General features: G+C 39.3%; 1 long non-coding RNA gene across 4 annotated transcripts in view; it reads left to right on the forward strand.

Annotated features, from left to right (window-relative positions):
- The first annotated feature begins 10,132 nt into the window (after positions 1–10,132).
- Positions 10,133–19,248, forward strand: part of LOC136248914 (uncharacterized) — a 29,474-nt gene continuing 20,358 nt past the window's right edge. For 3 of the 4 annotated variants that reach the window (XR_010697905.1, XR_010697902.1, XR_010697904.1), the window contains exon 1: positions 10,586–10,839. This is a non-coding gene — a long non-coding RNA (uncharacterized lncRNA). Of the gene's footprint in view, positions 10,230–10,585; positions 10,840–19,248 lie in introns of those variants that run through there. The other variant, XR_010697903.1, reaches the window with a different exon arrangement.

The following is a 19,248-nucleotide window of genomic DNA, read 5'->3' on the forward strand; positions in this document are numbered from 1 at the left end:
GAAATGCTTTCAACAAGTTGCTACGGAATTCTAAAAAACGGAATTTTCTACTGACTAAGTAAGTAACTGACTGATGCCTTCAGACAAGCGTAACTCGATAACGGCTAAGGCTACAGGTGCTATTTTTTCACTGTTCGATGCCACTTCGGCCCGACAGGTGCCTTTTGGCATACCACAGTACGTACAATGCATTCTTCATGGACTTACCAGTGTCCTCCTTTGTGTCCCATTCATCTTTGCTGACAGAGAAAAGTGATGATTTGGCGATAACATGTGATGGCTTCCCTTCGTAACGGAAATCGTCCGCATTTCCCATAGTGGCTATTTTGATAGCAGAGGTGCTTTTCAAACAGTTCTTGATTTGTACTGCTGTGTAATGGGATGAACATAGCAGACAACGAAGCGTAATGGATACTTCACTTTTCAGATGATAATTGATATAACCGGGGCACCCGGCACCATTTCTTTTGGTATGCGTGGATTGCAGAGGTACTTTTCGAACAGTTCTTGATTCGACATGCTGCGTAATGGGCTGAACAAAGCTGACAACAAAGCATAATGGATACTTCACTTTTCAGATGATAATTGGGGCGCACGGTGCCATTTAAGATGTGGTATACGTGGGTTCACCAGTCATAATAATTATTTACAAAAAAAGTTGACAAACAAGTACACAGGAAAATTTGGAATTTTCGAATAGAGTAGGGACCATAGCACATCGATAAAAAGTAATGAAACAAGTTGGAGTAGTGCATGATATTAAATCACAGTAAAACAATAAGAAGTGTTATATCCCTACTGTGCATTTCCATTATGGTATCATGATCACAGTAGGGATATAACACTTCTTATTGTTTTACTGTGATTTAATATCGTGCACTACTCCAGCTTGTTTCAGTACTTTTTATCGATGTGTTATGGTCCCTACTCTAGTTGAAAATTCCACACTTTCCTGTGTACTTGAATTTGTATGGGGGAGGTGTCTAACTGCCAGTATGGCCTGTACAAACACAACGCTGAGTTTACTTTTGATCATATATACACCTCTAACTTGATTCTACTGATGACAAAGAGCTGTTGATAGGTGATGATTGGCATTGATAAAGTCAAGCCTTTCTTCTAAGAGAAGCCTGAGGTGTTACTTGTAGTAGTGCCTTTGCTGAGTGTACTAATATTATGAACTCTTGGTTGGGGATATTTGATTTGGAGGGTCCCCCTTACTATATCCAATACTACCACCATATTGTATGATTATCATACCATTGGAATGGATTTATCTAATGTAATGGTGAGATATAAGTAGATTAATTTACAAGTGAAGAGTATGCATATTTAAAGCGTGTTTAACTCTTAAACCAGCAGGGGAATGCATGTTTACACAATATGGGCACGCATGGCGACACTAGGTGGGATAACTAGCCTACAAATATACATAGATTAAAAGTCTGTCCACTGGGCTACTTAGAGAAGGTTAAGTGAACACCGTAACTACAGTGGCTTACTTGTTATGAAGCGATGAACAGCGACTCATCTCCGTGTTTCAAATTCTTGCCACGTGTTTAATTTCAACTGTGGGTTTACTCACGTGAGTCATATATGGCCTGATAGAAAATTTAATGGTGAATCGAATGGAAGTTGTTGCAAGGTGATAGGAGCAACCACCATCGAGTTATCGACCATATAAAGGTATGTAAAGGGTTTGTGTGTTTCCTTACCGAAAAGTTATTTTCACAGCTAGTCTTGGCCTCATCATTTAGTGTTAGGAGTAGAATGATGTAAATTGTGTAGCCATAGAATGGATGCTTCTAAGTTACAGCGCTTTGTGCAAGGCATGCGTATTTGGGCCAGTTTTCTGGCCTATGTGGGTTTAAGGGTTAGGAAAAATCAGGAACTTAAGTTGCATTAGGGATCAAAGAAAAAAGTAGTGAAACACAAGAGAGGTTGCCTATATACCTGCAGATATACTAATGGACATTTAATTACTAATTTTTAATTCCTATACTTCAGTCTATAGCCATGAAATTAATTAGTATATCTGTAGGTATATATAGACAAACTCTCTTGTTTCACCACTTTTTAGTTATTCTCTTGTTTCACTACTTTATTTCTTTGATCCCTAATCCAACTTATTCCTGCAACAGCCCAGTTTCTTTCTTGAGCCATGCCCACTTCTTGGGATTATGCATCACTGTCTGTAGCTAGTCATACATGGAATCACATCCATTTTAGTAAGGTGTGTTGCACAGTCTGAAGGCATGCACGAAGCCATGTACGTTGCTGTGTGTAGTGGAGCCACACCCACTTTAATCAATCATCAGGTGCCAGTGTATGTATGCATCATAATCGCCATGACCCATGCCCACTTATTACATTGTTTACGTGCATGGCCAAGCATTTTGAGTGGGTGCCGCCATACTTTCACCCACCATGAGAAAGTTTAACCATGAATAAATTTATTTGTCTTCTACCGCAAAACTTTCACCCATCGAAACTTTCCCCCCTACACAGTACACTGTAAAAAAAATTAGTAGTGAATTTCACTACTATGTCTGGCACAATACTTTCCTCACTACGTAGTAGTGAACGTCACAACACAAAAATAGTGAGTATTGTGCAGACATTTGGTAGTGACCTTCACTAGTTCATTTTACTGTGTATGGAAAATCCAGGTGATAAGCATGATAGGTTCAGTAACACAGGGAAGCCGTATTGCGATGTTGTAAATTGACACCTTGCATTGTTGGCAGGACACAAAGGAGGACAAAGGTAAATCCATGATTCATGTTTAGTATATGTGACTGAATTTTGGAAAATCACCCTACATTACAATAAAATTCTTGAAATATTTTCAAAACTGTTCCCTGCACTTATTAGCAATCCACTAAACATGAAAATTCTAATTATTTCATGCACGCCCATATGGGCGATTTTCCAAAATTCAGTCACATAATATATGTACTGAGGTTGGCAAAAAGGGACAAGGCAAAACCAGATAGGGTTGTATACAATCACTGGACTCAAGTATTTTTTTCTCTCTTCTGTCGTTTAAGTACATATTTGGGCAATTGGTTGTAGTTATTGCTACATTTAATGAGGAAAAGCTGACATATTCTGGCATGGCTACACTGCTTTCTTTTGTGTGTGGAGGTGGGAGTAGTCTAAATACATAAATTTAGCATAAAATTATTCTATATAACAAACAACAGCCAGTTGACCAATATTTGGTGAAAAAGGAAAAAAAAAAAACCTGTCCAGTAGTCCACTGGATATTAATTAGGCACCTTAATATAAATGCCTCAGGACCGAGCCAAAATAGAGAAGTCACCCTAATACAAGAGTCAAGCTAACTCTGATAAACTGTAAAAATCACTCTCAAGTTTGATCTCAGAAGGCCTACTTTAAAAAATTTCCTTATGGGGGGGGGGGCATGCCCCCTGATTCTTCTAGATCGTGTTTTGAACACTAAGACATGTCATCCCCTGGATACAGGCCTGTAGCCAGGGGGGGGGGGGGGTTCAGGGGGTTCTGAAGAACCACTCTCTTGGAAAAAGGAAAAAAGGTCCACAATTTCAGTAAAAAGGTCCACAATTTTAGCAAAAAGGTCCACAATTTTAGTACAAAAGTCCAAATTTTCAGGAGCAAAAGTCCATTAGCTACAGTTTACTAGATACCACTAATAAGAAGCTAAATTAAGTGCTTCGAGTAACTCATTCAGTGCTTGTATTAATGCAATGCAAGATCGAGATACTCTAATAGAGCAGTCAACCACTCTAATAGAACAGTCACAATTACATTTTCTTTTACAAGCTACTTAATTTGCATGTAGATTGTCTAAACCGTAGCTTTAAATATAAGATTTTGGTGGACAAGCCCCTCCATGCAGAGCCCATAAATGGTATCCATGCTTCAACTCCATGCAATGTCTAAATTTCATTGTTTAAGACACCCTTTGTTCTGCTCCACTGCCCCTGTTGATCATGGCAGAGTGCTCAATCTTTCCCAATCTTATTCACTGTGACATTCCAATATATTATATTTAGACACATGCATGTGTAGATGGTATAATTACAGTAGCAGTAGAGATATTTTCCAGATACCATCCATACAGCTGGTCTTCAGCTTACCTAAAAAATTGTTATTTTATTGACTGAAATGCCACTAAATCCAACCTTTTAGTATCTATTTTCAAAAAATTTCCTGGGGGGGGGGGGGGGGGCATACCCCCAGACCCCCCTAGTTTCAGCATGCTTCGCATACTGGGTGCGCACACCACAATAATCTGAATCATGTCATATAAAAAGGTCCACTTTTCTTCTAAAAGAACCTACCCAGACAAGTCTGGCTACGGCCCTGGGATAAGCACAGCTACACCCCAAACCCCCTTAATAAAGGTGTCTCCTCCGTCCCTACATAGATTATACATTCTTTACCTGTAACGAATTATATATCTACAGTATGGCACATAATCAAAAAATTAGTACTGTAAAGTAACAAGCATAAGGAAAATTTAGGAATTTTAAGTTTGATTAGGGATCATAGAAAAAAAGTAGGGAAACAAGGGAATAGCTAAAAAGTGGTGAAACAAGGGAGGTCGCCTACACCGGCAGATATACTAGTGAACAATTACTCCCTACTTCATTGTTTACTAGTATGTCTGCAGGTGTAGGCAACCTCTGTTGTTTCCCTACTTTTTTTCTATGATCCCTAATCGAACTTAAAATTCCTAATTTTCCTTATACTTGTTTGCTTACTTTTTTGTAACATTGTTATGACTGGTGAACCCGTGCATACCACATCAAAAGAAAGAATAGCGTCAGAGTTAATGTTTTCATCTGAACACACATCCCAGCTATCGATTACTGACTCGAAAGTTAAGTTGCCATTCCGCTTTGCTTTCAGCTATGTTCAGCTCATTACACAGCACTACGAAAGAAGAACAGTAGGAGAACCACCTCTGTAATCAATCCAGTCACCATAAAAAATTTATGTTTACAAATGGGAAGCCATGCAATACATGCCCTAACTGTCCATTACTGACTCGAAAGTGAAGACAAGTGGCCATTATGCTTCGCTTTCACCCGTTACAAAGCATTACAAACAAAGAGTAGCATTAGAAGTGTCTTTACAATCAATCCAGCCACGATGGAAAATACAGACAATTTTCATTTACAAACAGGAAGCAATACATCTCGCTACCACGAATCGACACTTTGGGCTGCAAGTTGGGTTGTCAGGAAAAAGAAATGGGACACAAAGGAGGACAAAGGTAAGTCCATGATGTGTGCATTTTACGTACTGCGGTATTCCAAAAGGCACATCTCAGGATGAAGTGATGTCTCTTAGTGAAGAATCAAGCCCATAGCCTTAGCCATTATTGAGTTACGTTTGTCTGGCAGTTAGTCAGTCAGTAGAAAATTCCATTATTTTGTAGCTACCTATTGGAAGCATCTAGGGTAGTACTGAAGGCACTTTTGGGCTTCCAAGGCACCAACATGGTATTGTGAAGCTGGTTTTTGGGAGATATTTTTGGCCAGAAAAGCTCAAACCTCCATGATCCCTATTATACAGTACTACTGTACTGTATGATGTAACGGAATTGTTCTGTTCCACTCCATTCCAGAAAATAACGAGCCCCTACAATTACACATAGAGTTTTAACAGGGTAACAAATTTTAATATTTCCCACACACCTCTTGCCTCAGTTACCTTTATGGCAGTAGTAAAAATAATACTTATACACATGATAATATAGATTGTTTTTAAAATAATGAGATTGTATGCACTTATTTCTACAGGTGAATTTAACATTTTCGGATTGTCTATAATTGTGATCATGGTAGTGCTGGCACAGCATACTAACTGTTTACCTTTGACATGACTTTAACATCTACCTAAATTACATGTCAATGCCACTATATCTGGTATCCTAATATCACACTCTAAAACTCTGCTTTACAGTACTTCGAAAGAACACTTTTTCCGGACAAATTCAATTATTGCCTGTTAACTAATGTAATTAATTGACTGGTAATTGTCCGGACGTTATTTTTCACACAGGAAATCCACTTTTAAAAATCCTCACCCCTGTGTTGTAATGGTAAGTTGATCTGCTGCAAGTTAATCTCTAGTTTGGGAAAACACAATGTCTATTTGTCCGGCAGTCAGACAAATAATTTTTGTTATTCATACAGCAGTCACCCATAGCTCAAATATCAAGCATAATACCAGTAGTTGTATGAAAGTAAATTGTTGGTAGATTCAGGAACCTGCCAAAAACTGACCTTCTTATACAGATAGTGAAAATTATCATTATGCACATAACAGGCAAACCATTAGGGGTGGGTTTAGCTTTGGTTTCTTCTTCATACAGGTATACGTTTCTCATCTGGGTATACATGTCTTCTCAGTGCGTATTTATAACTGAGTTAGAAGCTAAGGGAGGTGGGTAGTAGGCAAAAGTGTAGCGTAGTGATCGTTTTGGTTTTACACTCAGGATCTTGGGTTCAAGCCTCTAGACTTCTTATTATGGTTATTTTTAATCATGTGACTGCTGGACGAATAGACACTGTATTGGGAAAACACCTAGTTGGCAGCTAGTTATTTATTTTCTGTCCTCCACCAAGGCATGGGCAGTCTATTATTAGTTTTAATGAAATGATAGCTTTTCGATCAAGAGTGACAACTATCAACACATACTGACACATAACTTACACTGGAAGTGATGGAATATGGAAGGTTGAGATTCATTGTAAAATAATACAGACTGTACTGGTCCACTACTGGAGGAACAGGATATAGAAACTTTACATTCAATTGGAAAAGTCTTATGAGTGATGAACAATCATGAACCCACAGCCTAAACACCAATATGATGCCAGGATGTGGGGGGAGGTGGGAGGGGAGTAAAACCAGGAGTGGGAGATAGGTGGAGATCACACAAGTTCAATTCATTTTTGCAACATGTAAGAAAGGGCAAGTGTAATTCTAAACAGACTTGGATTTTACTTTTTTGGCAGATCCTTCCACTGAAACGATCAAAAGACTCTAATAGAGCAGTCTAGTACAGTGGCTAAGCAACAAATTTGATGAAATTGTTCACTTTGTGATAAAAGCACCACCAAATTTTCTGTGGAAGTTGAGTAAGGTATACTAAATCATTTGAGATATGGTGCCATGTCAAAATCATTGCCTTAGGGCATGTTTTAAAACTTAACACTGGGTTATAAGCCTATTTCTAGCTGGCCAGGAAACCATACAAGTGCATTCAGAATTTTCATTTTTGCTTAAATCATATGAAAGTAGCTACTTCAAATTTACGCATGTAATCAAAAAATCTTCAAAATGTGGTAAAATAAACTGTTTTTAAATACTTCTAACGGAGCCAATATTTCAGCGTTGAAAGTACAGGCACAATCCAATAGAAATAATATATTGCACATCTATGGCTTCACATACTGCAACTTTGTGTGCTTTTTAACATGGCAAGCTAATGACCTGGATGGATGCTTCCCTTTATCAGCTTTTGGATATGACCATCCCTTGCCCATCTATTCAGATAAGAAGTTTCACTATATTTACTATTGAGCACTTTTACGGCTTCCACAATACATTCTCTACTTTTCAACATGATATGATTGGTAATTTTAATGGCATCGTATCTAATATGTAAATAATACAAATTAAGCAAATGTTGTACCAACTTTGGTGCTTTTATCAAAAAGTAAACAATTTTTTTCATTTAGCTGCTCTACTAGTCAGTGTATTAGCTTCAAGTCACTGTGATCTAAAAGTCAAAAGTAGACAAGTAAAGAAATGGCTATTTTGAGACTCCGTCTTGTTTTACGGATGTCAAATGGATTTTTAAAAACCATGCTTTAGCGACAGCATTTTGCAGGCCTCGAATAATGATACAATTTGATATATAGGGTTGCCACATTTGCTTTTGAAATAGCTAGTAACAAACAAAAGGGCAGTTCTCCATGTCTCTATTGAGTACTATTGGTAGCCTTTGTCCATTTCCTGCCATGCCTCAAATTAGCTTTATTATTAGGTTTGCAGAGTAGATTAATAACTTATACTGCTTATGCTGTAATGTATTTCATAATTTGCAATGTATATTTTTTTTTTTGTCTTTTATGTAGTACCCCTATAGGCCCTGTTGCCCCCTGTACTCACCTTACCTCATAGCCTCCATACATTTTCTAGAGAGAGATCTAACATAGGGACTTAATTAAGCACATGCCTTGCTACTCTAATCACAAGAAAACTCACCAGACTATGAAATAATAATACCCTAATCTGTCTGCAGGACACGTATCACATTTTAATGAAATTTATGGGAAAAGAAATTCCATAATTTTTGTGGGATTTTGACATCCCAACTTTTGTCAGAGAAAGACTACTGTTGATGCTCTATTAAAGCATTTTGATCATTTCGGCGGAACCAGCCCAAAAAGGTATAAAGTCTACCACATGACTTAGCTTTATTTGCCAGTGTTCTCACTCTCTAGAATTCCACTTGGCCCTTCTTGCTAGAATTGAAGTCACGTGATCTACTTCTTGATTTCAGTGAAAGCAAATGAACAATTCGCACACGTGATTTTCGAACGTGATCGTGCAAGTGTGATCATGTGAATGCGCCTACGTGCAGTGTTATACTATAGGTAGGCATTCCAGTATCTGAGATTTTTTAACAGAAAAATTCTCCGTATATTCCCCAATAGAACCCTGGCACAAAATGACAACTCGTGTTTAACTTGGGTTTGCTCCATCGTCCGTGCTCCAATGAGGATGAAAATCACTGTGGGGTTTGTCCACATGCTGATCATCATGAAAATCTTAGTTTTATCGTGCGCGTTACATATAAGTAAGTTTTGTGTTGTTTTGTAATCTTTTCAAGCCTTGTACTGTATGTAGAATACTTCAAAACTTTAAAAAACGTACTGACGGGTGAAAGGTAGTCACTGTTGGTTATTTTAAAGTGCGTAGTTACTTCGCTCGGGTTAGCGATTTTCAGCTCCAGAGCAATTTTCTGATGGCTGTGTCATCAGCTCAAAAGTACAAACCACTTCAAAGTCAGCATAACAATGCCATAATTGAAACCACAACTCCACCTTAGGTATTGTTGCATCATTGTGGCACCTCCACTTCAGTTGTTTACCTTTATAAGTTGTTAACTTGATGTTTTTACCAACTTGAGATAGTCACTTGCCTATGGATGTACACCATTGTATTGAGAAGTGTGCAGTAGGTGAAGCATATTTGCTCACCACAAAGCATACAAAGATCGCTGAGATCCAATAAAACCTTAAGTTACTCCCATTACATGCACAAACTTGCAGCTAGAAGCAACTGCAGTTTCAAGATAGTCCAGATTGCTAGATGGCTTCCTGATTCAATTGTGCCATTTTCCCCTTTAAAATGTATGGGGAGCCCCAGAGAAAAAAATGTACCTTTTTTCAATTTTTAAGCACTGTGCATGCCAAAGTAGCTAATTACAACCCAACAAACTATATATTTCTGAAATCGACAGTCACTACTCTATCTATTGAGCATATAAAAAGCCCATTTTTCCAAAATTTAAAAATTGGGCTGGCCAATGCCTACTATAGGCCGAGGAGTAGGCGCCCTCCGCCCTCACAGGGTGGAACGTGCTATAATGAGTAATATACCGGAATGAATAAATAAAAGTAAAATTGGATTCGTATTGTACCATAGGAACCTGGGATTTATATATCTACGATTGTACAGACATGCTACACCCAAATGACTACACTAGTTAAGGTACCTGCATGGTCTCACAGTGTCAGATTCACCGGTGACATGATTCAACCAACCTTTCATCATAACTTATTTGAGTCTGTAAGTAGCTGAAACATCTCTCTACACAGCTTCTAATAGTTCTTGCGCAACAACAAAAACAAGCGAAATCACGTGCATAGAATTTCGACCAATCAAATCGATTTATTTTTGAACTTCAAACTATAATTACCACACGTGACTTCCGCTTTAAATTTGTCGACGCGCAAGAACTAGAACCTGTGTACCGATTTGCCGTGTGCGCGCAGGCCTCATCACGTGATCTTTTTAATTAGCAGGTTTTAGCATGTGTGCGGTCATTTTTTAATTAGGCAGGTTTTAGCATGTTTGCGGAAATGTATAGCCGAGAATAAATCTTGCCAGGCAGTTAAGCTTACGTGATAAAGTGGATCATGAAAACGCCATTGCAGGTTCGTTCTTATTCTTTCAGTTGCGTTTTTGTCACATATAATTAATTTGAATGGTTTGAACATGAATAACGGTTTGTACATAAAGATTTGATTTAGTTATGACTTTTAGGCCCACTCCAAACAAATTCTGTGTTTCCACTCGTGCACATTTCCAGGCGGGCGGTTAAGATCGGCTGCTTTTCAAGCCACTATTTGCCTGAGCACAGCCATAGCAAACTGCATAAAAGGTTAAAAGCATATTTAAGCTTGTATCTCTTCACATTTTCAAGCAGCAAGTATAACAAAACGTAAATCTGTGATGACTCGATAGCACGCTCTGTACAGTATGCAAGAAAAAAAAAACGGAGAATATTGGAAGAATACGGAATAACGAAATATTTTAGTGCTGACTTTAAACAGTGGATGGGAAACAGAGATTTTATTACAGTACCCATTTCACTGGGTCAGATATTCTTGATGAGCTGTTCAGAGTGGCCATCCCAACAGGTCACCACCGATGCCTGTTCAGCCATAGTGAACACTAACAAGTGACTGTCTGCTACACAACACTCAATGGCTACCACCAGGGTTGTAGTCAGAGGTAGTGAAGTGACATGAGTACTGCATACAGGTACAGAATGATTACAATCAATGATATTGGGGGTACAGTAGTGAAGTTAGGTCCACTAGCTCTGGGATAAATGTAGTTGTTTCGTAAATATGATAGTCTAATAGCCTTCCAGGATAATAGCAATACCTAAGATGTATTTCCAGTATCCATGTCAGTTCCACCATAGATATTAGAGTACAGGAATTAGAAACTAGCGCGCGTCCTGAAACACTCCGCCGTTGGTGAATTCATGAGGCCAAAATGGTGTCTTCTGCTCTGGACTACTTTCTACAGGCGTGGAGTATTTCATGACAATCTCTTTATGTTTTACAAGTACTAGGCAAACTCCTATTGTAAGTCTTGTTGTGAGTTTTTGCCGCCAATAAATCATTTTAATCTCAGTCGACACGATTTTTTTGTGTACCTGTTGTGTTCATGGTAAGTTCACTTTCGACTGGCAAACAATGCCACAGTAACCCTAAAGTAACATAGTTTTGCATGGTGTACTTCATTTTATTATTCCGCTTGATTAATGCCCTTTGGCAGTCTCATCTCGGTTCTTTAAAATACTACTCCATGATTTATCAACTTCAACACAAGCGCTGTTATGCGAGAAACATCTTTTAGTGGTACTGTGCAAAACTTCAAAGTATTGCGAAGACTTCAGCACTATTTCCCCAGTGGAACTAGACTTCTGTTCTTCGTAACAGGTAGACAAAAAACGGAGGTACCCATTGATGATCAAAATCGTAAATGGCGATGAAAACCACCCAAGACGATTAAACAACAGAAGCATTAAAAGTCTTGTATATCAACTACAATACCACAAGATGGTTGAAATCAACTGTAAGACGACTAAACCACAAACTGCCATCCTGTCCGCATGGATTTAATCAATACCGAGGAGTGCTTCAACCACAATCAATGGTAGATATACACGGTGCGCGCTCGGTTGCCTATCCCTTCTCTCTAATATCTATGGTTCCACAGTGCACAGAGTTCAATGTCATGTTGGCTTTGTTGACATGTTGGTTTGTTGACACCTCTTCGTGTTTATTGTTTCTTTACTGACTACAGTCAATGATGGTGTAGCAAAAATAAACAGTTAGCAGTCAGTTTTAAGGTTCTATGTGTATATCAGTTTTAAGTTTTGGACCACATCCAACTCAGACATGATTGCCAGTGTCCCTGATATCCCATACAGTATAACTCTTAGTAGCTGTTATGTATGGAATATAGTCACTGACTGGCTAATTGGCCTTGTGGTTGTGTAAACTGATGGTTAAGGTGAAAACTGCAAGTAAAATATTCTTAGGAGCACTGACACAAAAGATTTTCAAACTTCTCTTATTTCGGCAAATACTGTATCTTATTCCCTTGGTAACCAGTATGGAAAATACAACATGAAGGTGTGTGTTGAAAGGCTAATACAGCATGAGGTAAAGCTGAGTGCTGTTTTAGTCTCAAGAGTGTTGTGCTACAAGCATAGGCAGCACTTTAAGTGCCTTCCTGGTCATCTTGTTTGGGGCGCTCATTTCAAGTACTCAAACTGCTTCAATTTTTGGCAGTTGGACTATCATATAGTCTATTTTGTAGAACCAATTGGTAGTTTCAATGTAACACACATGATCAATTGTGCTGTCTGGGTGAGGTTGTTTTCATACAGTGTAGCATTGCTTTCATAACTGTACTGTATCTGTGTAAGTGTGGCTGTATTAAAAAAGAAACAGCAGACAAAAGGAATGCCCTCCAGACAGGAGACGTAGAACTACTGTATAGTAAGGAGCATGGAGGCTTCTGTTTTCTTACAAAATTGGTTCATTTGTCCACTTGGTGATGAGTAGATGTACCGATATTGTCTATATAACTGCCTGGCCTATTGTTTTTGAAAATGAGCACTCCACATAGTTGCATTATGACCTGCATTATGGCTTGGTTACACTGTCATGTTTGCATTCGTAGTTTGCTTTGACATAATAGTAGTTGCCCAACCAGCCACAAGGCACTTAATTAAGGTTTTAAAAACCATCCTTACATGTACCTTTCCTTCACAGTGGTGTAAACAGATTGGTTCTAGGCAAGTTTTATGTATTGTCCTGCATCTGTAGGACTGTGTAACATAACAGGCAGAACACGGCTGAAAACTAAGTGAAACAACTACTTTGCTTACTAGTAATTAGTAGAGGGTATGCACTTCGTCATGTAATTAGCCTCATATATCTGGCACCATTCTTTCCATTACTAGAAAATGGCATGCATAATATGCTTTGATCTTTGGAGGATGATAATGTCTTTAAAATCCAAAAAGAGACCTGCTAGCAGGTTCTTAAAATGGTTAGACACCTGCTAGCAGAAAAGACCTCAAGCATCACAAGTCTCACTTTCGATCATTGATTTGCAATGCTCCATCCAAACATATTCAGGCTGATAGTCTGCAGTCACCCAGGCCAACATGTGGTTAACCACTCTCTTCATTTTATAGGAATGCCTAAAAGAATTTGATTATGAGAGGTACAATCTAATGTACGTACGTTTGTTATGATGAACGGACAAGTCCAGAAATATCACAGAAAATTCTGTTTAGTGCCCATCTGTTTCTAGAGTGCTTTAAGGCTGTTTTCGTCTTCTATTAAACAATGGATGGACTTTACTAAGACTTGTAGAAACATTATTTTGTGCTACATGTAAAGTGGGTGGTGTTCGTATTCGAAACTGTGCCTGTTCTTCGTACTACTGTGGTGCCACTAAAGGCACAACTTGTGACAACTTGTTCCCATCATAAAAATCCACACAAGCTGCTTCTTCGACGCAAGTGTTCTTTACACTACTGTGATGCTGCCAATCGAAAGCTTTTCTCATGTGTAATTTAATAGTGTGGTGAACCCCACTTAACCCCAGCAGTTTGATATTAATATACACGGCGATTGGAGACATGTGATTAAGAGCTCACCACACAAAATGGAGGGCTAACAGCAACAATGGAAGAAGAAATTGTGTTCAAGGTCTCCAAAATCCTGTAAATCAGATTAAGCATTAGTTAGAAGTCTAAATATGCAATTAACACGAATTCTTTTTGATAGTGCTTAACGTGTCGTACCTCCTCTGAACTACATGTAGCCTGGCCAAAGTAGGGAATAATTTACATATCAGGAAATGATTTCCCTTGTCTAAACACTTTATTGCTATGATCCCTACTTATACTTTTATATGTGACCGGATCTGCGAAAACCTGGCATAATGGCAAACCTGGCATAATGGCACAAGCCTAAATTTTCAGTATAAGCCATTGATTTCAATGGGTAAAAATATTTGCATAATTGAAAAAAAATCATAAAATTTTTAAACGCTTTGTTCTTTATGAAGAGAGGGTCTATTGATTAAAACCTGGATATCATCTTATTCACCTACTCAAGGGGAGTTCGACAATGTTTGCTTCATTGCAGTAGACTAAAGGATGCGCAAACTATGGGCATTTGTTTACGTCATGTCGAAGCGATTGATGCATTGATCTTCACTGATTTTGGCTCTGTATGTAGTAAAGAACGGTGATAGAAGGAAAAGCTTACCCAGTAATGGATTCCCCTATTCATGGTGAACATGATGGTGCAAGTTGCAACTCTGTACTACATTGTGTTTGTAAGTTACAGCCATTTTTGTAAGCGCCTGTAATTTATTTTCCTAATACTTGCTGTACAAGTCGATCTTTCTGTTGTTGCTACTTTGTACAGCTGTAACTCCAAAAGCTGTTGGCATACAAGGTTGAAACTTAGCCAAAGCATACACTTGGCTAAGTAGATTATAAATATTCAATAATAAAGAATTTGAAAAATGTACTATTATGCCGGGTTTTTGCAGATCCGGTCACATATAGACAAAATTTGCAGCAGTAGAAATACATACCGCACTTGCTGCACTTCAAATAGTGGCCACACTGTGTCCTTACAGAAAAGACACAAATGTATTTGAATTCTTAACAGAATTGTCGTTCTAAAGAGGTAAACTTACTTTTGGGATAGGAATAGACTATCCTACAGTATTATTTTCGGTAAGGAGTAGAGCAATAGTACTACTGTACATGTACTGCACACTATGAATTCTTAGTTTTTCATGCCCTGTCACTGACAGCTGGAATAGTAAAACTTTGTCTGTTCTTTTATACGTAAATGCAGAGTGGTGAGCCAAATGTTCTTTGTAACAATACAGAGTAGGCAACAAGTATTGATTTGTGATCAGGTTGGTGAATGATAGATGCATATTGATAAAAATTCCAACTTGTATTCGCATAACAAATTGGATGACTATTCTAAATATTGGACCTAAAAAGAAATTTGTAGACAGATAATTGATGAGTGTAGCAAGTGGTACAAGCAAATTTTGTAGAGAATAGTTTAATTTGTTCTGGGTAGTTATAAAAGTGGATGGAATGGAACCAACTGCAATCGGGACATGTGCCGAGTAGAAAAAATCGGTTTTAGCAGATTGTGCAACGTTTCCAACTGTCATATATAATGTGCTAGAGTTAGTTTACTTCTACTTATAAGCATGCTAGAAATCGCTCGCTCGGAGTTTCTATTTAATGCCCGCCACATCGCATATTATGTTCTTAACAATCCATCACATTCTGCTTAATCCTGATGTAGAATTACTTTGTTATCATTCTAAAAGGTAAACTGCTATAGCATTTTCATATTACGGTTTTGTCCAAGCCTTTAGTAACAGTGAAGCTGGTTTTCTGAAGTCTGCCAGCATTTGCAATGATTTACGAGAGTTAACCGCAGTGTATGTTAGTGGCTGTGAATTGTATGTTTACAGTGGTTACAAAATAATAATTTGTAGAGTAAATCATTTTTCAGTGTAGGTGATTGTAAAATGGCATTCTTGTTTCAGGCATTAAATAGAAACTTTGAGTGAGCGATTTCTAGTAGTACAAGAAGACTAACTCTAGCACAATATTATTTTAGTTATTGTGTGACAGTTGGAAATAGTGCACAATCTGCGAAAACGATTTTTCAAGTTGGCGCGTGCCCCATTCCGTTCCAGTTTTTATAACTATACCCGTTTGTCCTAGCTGGGGACATGGGCTTAGCATCTACAAAATGTTCATCTGTCTGCCCATTTGAATTTCTTTGCATCCAACAATTTTCTTTTGCCAGCTGTTACACAGTTTGGGTAGTTTTCACACAGTCACAAAACGTGCTCTACACGTTCCTAATAGCCTCGGTGATCTATACCAGTGCTGAAAAAATACATCAAGATTTTGCTCTTGGGCATGGTCTCAAGCCTTAATATAGCAAAAAGACTATACATTTCAAGATGTTTGGAGCTGTCCAGATCACCTAGTAATGATTAACTGTCCAGTTCAATCAGAAATTCTGTGATTTTTTAACCCTTAAACCTGAAAACTGGATTTAAACTAAATACGCATGCCTTGCACAAAGCGCTGTAACTTTCGAAGCGTCCATTCTATGGCTACGCAATTTGCATCATTCTACTTGTGATGTAACAAGAATTAAAATGATACCTAGGGTTTTACCCTAATGCTAAATGGTGAGGCCAAAACTAGCCATAAAAATAACTTTCGGTAAGGAAACACAATAACCTTTTACGTACCTTTATAAAATGGTTGATAACTTGATGGTGGTTGCTCCTATCACTTTGCAGCAACTTCCATTTGATTTGCCGTTAAATTTTCTATCAGGCCGTATTGACTCACGTGAGTAAACCTGCAATCAAAATTAAACATGTGGCAAGAATTTTGAAACACGGCGACGTGATTTGTCACTGTTCATCGCTTCATGACAAGTAAGCCACTGTAGTTACACTGTTCATTTAACCTTCTCCAAGTAGCCAAGTGAACAGACTTAATTGATGTATATTTATAGGCTGTAAGAATTCACAGATTCCCCGAGGACAGCGTCCGTAAGGGGAGGATGAATTGTATGAGGAGGTGAAGGATACAAGGTACAGCGTTAACTAGTGGTATTGCCCTTAATTCCTGTTACTCACAGCACTTCAAAGCCAAATCTATAAATAGAATCTTATACTCTGGTAGCGCTCTTTGATGTAGCAAACAAGTAGCACTGTTGACCAAAGGTCATATTCACTCCCTTGCTGCTGTGTTCATGTCAACTCTATCATACATCATACATGGAGATGCACATGTATATAAATACATGACCAAAATATGAAATCAATTGTATTCGTAGAACTATCTATAATGAATCAAGTAATCATGCTAATAATGTTGTTTGCATATCATCATGTTCTTTTCCCTCTACTGATGATCTGCCTCCTCTTCTTCCTCACAACTAGATGGAGGGCGACATGTTAAATAAATGCATACGGGTGGGACTCCATTGTACCTTGTATCCTTCACCTCCTCATACAATCCATCCTCCCCTTACGAACGTTGTTCTCGAGGAATCTGTGAATTGTATTTCGGAGGTTCCGGATACAAGGTACAGTGTTAACTAGTGGTACGTTCAAAGAACACAATGTACCTGTGATTCTGCCTTTAATGAAGGACAGCTCTTGTAAATGCTGAGGGCTCACTTGGCTTATGATAAAATCTTTCAAAGGTGCTTCCCGAGGACCAGTTAGCTACTTTCAGGATATCAGAAACAAGCACTCCCTTCCTTCTAGCTTGGGAAGTACTGGCACTTCTTGTTGAGTGTGCTGTGTATCTTTCAGTATCTACCCCTGCTGCCTTAAGGGTATCCTTAATCCAATGTCCCAAAGTAGCAGGACGAGCCCTTCGAAACGGTTTCTTGGAGGTGATAAAGACTGGCTTTGGAACCATAGCAGCGACATAAGGGGTAGTCCTCTCTATATACTGACAAAGGTTAGCAACTGGGCAGAAATCTTGATCATCAGGCAAGGCCGAGTAAACTACTGACCTAGGTGGTCCTGATGACCTTGTCTTAGTAAGCGGTACTACTGTGAAGTGCACACTAGTAGTGGTCCATCTCATATAGTCCCTGTCTAAGGCTGCCAGGTCTGAACAACAATCAGCATTACTCAAAGCCATTAATGTTGCAACCTTCTTTGTTAGCTGAAGAAGGGTGTATTCAGTGGAGAAGCTTCTCAGGGATTCTACTACTGGTGTTACATCCCAAGAGTTGGAGAAACGGGGAAGAGGTGGCCTAGCATTATACATTCCTTGTCATCGTCCAGTCTGCCATCTGGTAGCCAACTGTAGGGCCAGTGCACTAGAGGGAGATGATATCCCTGGATAGTGGACAGGATCCATTGATCCTGTGTTAACTTCACCCAGTTTTCTGTGAAGAAGAAGTTCTGCCTCCAACTGGCTTTGTTGCATACTTTGTGACAATCCAGAAATCTAGCTGTAGGTCCAAAAAGAGGGGTGAGGTGGAGGAAGACTGACTAGGGTTTCCCCGATTTAGCCGAGCTGTTGAATGTGGGCAGGGCTTGGGGGCGGTGATAGGCACTTGATCCTCGTCTGTGCTGGAATTTGGACGATTGGCCCTGCCGGTGCCCAACTCCTCCAACAGGGCCTTTCGAAAAAACTGTTTAGTGAGTCCTTGCGTTGGACGACGGGAGTCACGTGGTTGCTCGCCGTACGGGTGATAGCGCTTCGAAAGCGAAGCTACCTGAGCAAGGGTTGTATCAGACTCCACCTTGCCCTTGAGCTGTGTCACCAAACAGAAACTCTCCGCTATTCGGTCGCAAGTCGTTAGCGCACTTTTCTAGTGAACCATCAACACAATGAAGAATGTTACTATGTCGTGCTTGGGATATTAGCTCATTGGCGTTACCCAATAATACTAAGGTACGCTGCACGATATCCAGAACATTGTGCACATTTACTACCCCTTCTTCATTGGTGTGTAAGTGACTGTCGATGATGTCAGACCATAGGCACGTGAGAGGGCCTGTGGCGGACAGCAGTGCTGATTGTATAGTGGCCAGCTCAGCATCATGTGACTTTGGGTAGTTTTGTTTCAGCATAAAACAGTCTACTTTAGGCACCTTCATAACAGGTGTATGTGGGACTGGGTGTGTTTTATGCAGGGTTTCGCACCTGCTTTGTGAGAGCCGTCGGAAATGTTTTTCCAAATATTCAGTAATTATTTCATGCGTATCAAAGGTGTACTCACTCTCTGAAGTAACTGAGCTTGGAACTGGATTGAATGGTGGAGGGTGGCGATTACTATCCTCAGAGTTGTCACCCTGGCTCCCAGGAGGATTGGACGATGACAGGACTCATCGGCTTCCTGCCCGCCAATCCCTCTCGACTGGCACGCATCGGCTACCAGCGAGGCATCTCTTCCCATCTGGTGCACATCGGCTACCAGTGGGGTATCTTCAAATCCATCCCCGACATCTGGCTGGGGCCTGTTGACGGCCGTAGTGTCACCTCCAGCTGCCACGGACTCATCTTCCTCATTATCACCTTCAGGGGCCGGTTGT

Source organism: Dysidea avara, chromosome 3 (genome assembly GCF_963678975.1).
Source record: "Dysidea avara chromosome 3, odDysAvar1.4, whole genome shotgun sequence".
In the NCBI taxonomy this organism is placed as follows: Eukaryota; Metazoa; Porifera; class Demospongiae; order Dictyoceratida; family Dysideidae; genus Dysidea; species Dysidea avara.